Source organism: Peromyscus eremicus, chromosome 11 (genome assembly GCF_949786415.1).
Source record: "Peromyscus eremicus chromosome 11, PerEre_H2_v1, whole genome shotgun sequence".
NCBI classification, from domain to species: domain Eukaryota; kingdom Metazoa; phylum Chordata; class Mammalia; order Rodentia; family Cricetidae; genus Peromyscus; species Peromyscus eremicus.
In genome coordinates this window covers 66,685,495-66,690,288 of record NC_081427.1, presented here as the reverse complement: position 1 = coordinate 66,690,288, position 4,794 = coordinate 66,685,495, and the positions used below count along the sequence as shown (strand labels likewise).

The following is a 4,794-nucleotide window of genomic DNA, read 5'->3' as shown; positions in this document are numbered from 1 at the left end:
AAGAAAGAAAGAAAGAAAAAGAAAAAAATCTACCAAGTCCAATTTGTGTTGCCCATGTACTCATTGAAGCATGATCAAACTCCTAAAATCCAGCCTCTTGAAAAGAACCGAGTCCCACCCCCACCCTGAGCCAGAAGCCATCAACTGTGAAGAGCCATACTTCAGCATCTTTATCACAATTTTTAAGGACTCTCTTCAGTAGCATCCTGCCTGGGATGTTTCTTTCTTTTTCCCCTCCTCTTTTGGAGGTGGAAGTGGTGGTGGCACAGAAGCCTTCAATGTCTCTCATTCTCAGTTATGAGTCTGAAGTCATTGGTACCACTAAAAAAGATGCCTCCCTACCCATAGCAGCTGGAGACTGCTTAGACCATGAACACTAACATCAACCTGGTTTCTGGCGGCAGAACAGATCACAAATGTCTTTTGAGGAGACTTAAGACAGAAAATGAACATCTCAGATATCTTCTTGTTGCTCATAGTCATATCAGTTGTATGAAACTACATTTCAATATTCTCTTAAATAAATTGAGCCTTAAGGATTCTCTCCTGTTCTTGGATTTAGACTTGTAATTACCTAGTAACTTATAGAACTATGTGTCTTTTTTATTTTGCATTTCAGAAGCTACCCATTCAAAGTTGAAGAAAGAACCTGTCCATCCACTCAGAATAAAAACCATGCCTACTCTGTGCAGGAAGTGCATACAGGATATAGAGCTTCAAACCAGACAGAACTAGACTTGCATTTCATAGCAGAAATGAATAACAAAGAAAAGAGAGTTTCAATGTAAATGTGAACTGTTATTTGTTGTTGTGAAGTTTAGACATCAACTAAACTCTACCATAGTTTCATACTTCATCACACCACTGTTATTATTGTCTGGTACTTACATATTATATTTAGTCGATACCATTTTCACACCTGTTTGTAGTGTTACTCTTGTTTCAAAAGAATAAAAGTAAAAGTTTATACTTATAAGGGACAAATAACTTTTACAGTGCATAAAACACAGAATTAGTTTCCAAGTCTAGTTGTATTGACTCTAACTTGCACACAATTTGAAATATTGACTCCTCCTTACGACATTAACACGGTTAATGCACACATTGACAACAATGTGGGAGCCAATCCAGAGTAAAACTGCTCAGTGCTGTGGCAGCCATGTACTGCTATAGGTGAGTAATGCAAAGAGAAATCCACAAGATACTAGTTCTTTCAATCACTCACCTCCTCATGACTAAAATAACCCATATTTTTTTGAAAAGCAATATATATCTATACTTAGGACCTATTTAAAGAATGCACTTTGTAAACACACCCATGGTAGTAAATATCATGTCATAGAAAATGTTCTCCTCCTGTCAGTTGGTGTGGCAATTCCATGACACAGCATATACAATACACATATACTAGCAATTTTAGAGTAGAGACCTATTAATTGCAATTTCTACATATAATTCTGGCTGGCATAATGTGCTGTATCCACAGGATATATGTGTTTCAAGGGAATGAAATGGAGCTCTACACTGAATCCTGCTGAATATGCTTCCATTTTGTGCTCACTCATACTCAGACTTCTTGACAATGCTTGACTTTGACATGTAAAAATTTGACAACTTGTAATATATTTCAACATTCCTTTTCTATAATAAAATAATAAAAGATTTTCCTTTTTCATACAACTAAAACCAGGATTTTGTTTCCTTAGTACAACTTCATCTCATTTTCTATTCTCCAGGCTCAACTTTGGGTCACATCAGTTCAAGTTATGAATTTTATCCCCTATCACCCTATTCAAACACTGGAAGGTACCTGTGTTTAAAAGCATTCTGAGTCCATGTCATGGGACTAACTCATAATGAGATCCTTTTTGCTTCTCCAGTAAAACTAAATCTTCTTGGACAATACCCAAGACATATCTGTGTCATATCAAATTCTCTTCCAGAAAATGTGACTATGTAGATATAGAAAACAGCAAATGCAACCCTGTCTCCAGTTAAACAGTAACTTTTATTAAGATGAGTTTGTTGCCTTAATGCTTCATGGTTTTTTTAAATATTTATTTATTTTGTTTATGTGTATGTATATATGCCTGTGTAATTTTATGTGCACTGTATACATGAGGTGCCCTTGGAACAGAAATTACAGACATGTGTGAGCTGCCTGGTGTGAGTATTGGGAATGGAACCTGGGTTCTCTGTAGGCATTCTTAACCTGTAAACCATCTCTCCAGCCCCCAATACTTTGTGTATTCTAAAATTTTATTTTAAAAATGCATTTTTCATATAATACATTTTGGTCATATTCTTTCCCCTCCCCAACTCCTCCTAGATCTGGCCACCTCCTTACCCATCCTACTTAACGCTCTCTCCCTCCCTTGCTCTCCCTCTTTCTTCTCCCACATCTCACTCTCCCTCTCTCTTCCTTGTCCCTGTCCTTCCCCCTCAAGACAAAACAACAACAACAACAACAAAAATGAAAATAAAAACAAACACAAATTCAAACCAGACAAAATTCCAGCAAGGAGAAGAAGTGGACACAAAGTCTTACCTCTACCCAATAAGCTATTTACAATTGATCCCCACTGGGAAAGGAAGAAATCAGTCATCTTCTCCAATAGAGTGACTCTGGGTGTATCAACCACACTCGAGGGCTGGCCTCATGCTCAGGAGTAGCTGGCCAACAATAAAAGGACTCCATACTTTTTGTTTTGGTTTGATATTTTTTTTCTGTCTCTTTTTTTTTTTTTACTTCATGGTTTTGTAGGTTTTAAGATCTCAAATGCATCTCATTCTATATTGATCAATAGAATAGAAATTATACCCACATTTTCCCATGAATAAGCTAAGATGCCAAGACCAACCTGCTTGAGGGTAGAAATCTAGAAAGGATTAAAGTTTGTTTCAAGCTAAAGATAAATAATTCCCTACTCTTCTCTCATATACAATGAATTGAAATGAAAAACCTGATGAGAGATCATTCATCATTTGGCGGATAAAATTTAACTGCAACATTTTCTTTGGGGCCGAATATGCAAAAAAGTGGAGCCATTACTGGTTTTCGATAAAAAGGTATTCCTGCAACTGTGAAGGCCCAGTCTGTGAATGCACACTGCAATTATTCTGGAAGAACATTGTTATAAATATTAAGTCACTCTAAGATAAAATTGATTTGACTAATAAACACAATGTGTGCATATCTCTTCAGCAAAGGGGAAACTGGTTCAAGTAGACATTAAGCAATATTTTAATTGAAAACAGAAAACACTAAGGGCTCTGTGGCTTAGCTGTTAAAGCACCTGTCTAGTAAACAGGAGATCCTGGGTTCGTATCCCAGCAGAGCCTTACAGTGAACTGCTAGTAGCTCAACTTTTAAAAATATAGAACCCTATGCTGACACAGGGTTAGCAAGTGGCTATTTTTAACAGATCCAAACACACTTTAAAATTCATATGAAAAAAATTGGGGTTAGACGTACACTATTAAAAGTTAGAAAAGGTATCATTTGTTTTTAACCAATAGTAAGGCAGAGAATGGAATACATTCTACTGGTTTAAAGAGTAAATTGCAGACAAACGATATAGGTAAGTATTTAAGAGACTGGGAACACTGAGTTTGCATGGGAACCCTATACTCTCCTCAGTGTAGGACAGCAGCGCCTTGTAACTGATTGGTTGGGAAAAAGATTTTTAAAATGAGAAGGCAATTTGAAGATCATACAGAATGAGATGGATGTCTTTTAACATATACATCAGATGTCAGACATTCAAGAGACACATAACTAGTAAGACTTTAGGAAAAGACATGGTAATCTCATAGGACTGTATGTGAATACTTGCAAATGTACAATGACATTAACATTATCAAACCAAAACTCAGTAATTCAGTACTTGCATGTCAAGGGAATGTCTTAGCCCAAATGTAAAGCTGTGCACACAGACTATAAACAAACATGTACACACTGTCGTGTGGGAGCCACTTTTCTGGAGCTCACGACAGCTTCTTTGCATCGTACTGTTTTTGAACGCATCAAATTTCAAACATTTCAATGGGAAGCAATTACATTACAATGTCATCAGAAGGCATGAAAAGAGGAGCTAGGAAGATAGTGTTTTGGGTAACGTGTCTGCTGTCCAAGAAAAATGGACCATCTCAACCCCCGCCCCCCAGTACACACATTATAAAGTAGGTGTGGCAGTGGGCATCTTTGATCCCAAGACTGGGAGACATGTAAGCAGAGATAGGTGGGCCCCAGAGGCTTGCTGGGCAGCCAGGAAAGAGAAATGTGCAGGTTCACTGAGAAATTCTGTCTCAGAAATAAAGGCAGGTAGCAATAGAAGATATCTAATGACTACCCCTGACTTCCATACATTAATTCACACGGACATAAACCACACACACAAACACAGATACCTCCAAATAAGTATTAAAATGACTCAATAAGGATGTCTGCATGTTAAAGCATTAAATATAAATAACAAACTGTAGAAACACATTTATTACTGCCAAGTGAAGATGGCAAATCCAGATGAGAGCTATGCTCAAGAAGGGAGCTCACATGTAAATATTTGGAGGCGTTAGTGGCCCTGTATGTCTGGCCTATAACTACAAAATCCCCAAAATAAGATGCTTTGGGATTGGAGTTTTTGATTTTTGACTAGCACATGTAATTTCTACAATACCGAATCAAATTATTAACTGCATTTTAATGACTATATGCCACGAGTAAAGGTTATGGGGACAAATCGTGAACTGTTGTAAATTAAACCTTTTGAAAACTATTTGAAGGGAAAAATA

The 4,794-nt window shown here is 37.0% G+C and overlaps 1 non-coding gene across 1 annotated transcript; it reads left to right on the top strand.

The window, feature by feature from the left end:
• Positions 1–3,269: 3,269 nt before the first annotated feature.
• Positions 3,270–3,342, top strand: Trnat-agu (transfer RNA threonine (anticodon AGU)). The gene has a single exon. It is a non-coding gene; the product is annotated as a tRNA-Thr (tRNA).
• The last annotated feature ends 1,452 nt before the right edge of the window (positions 3,343–4,794 follow it).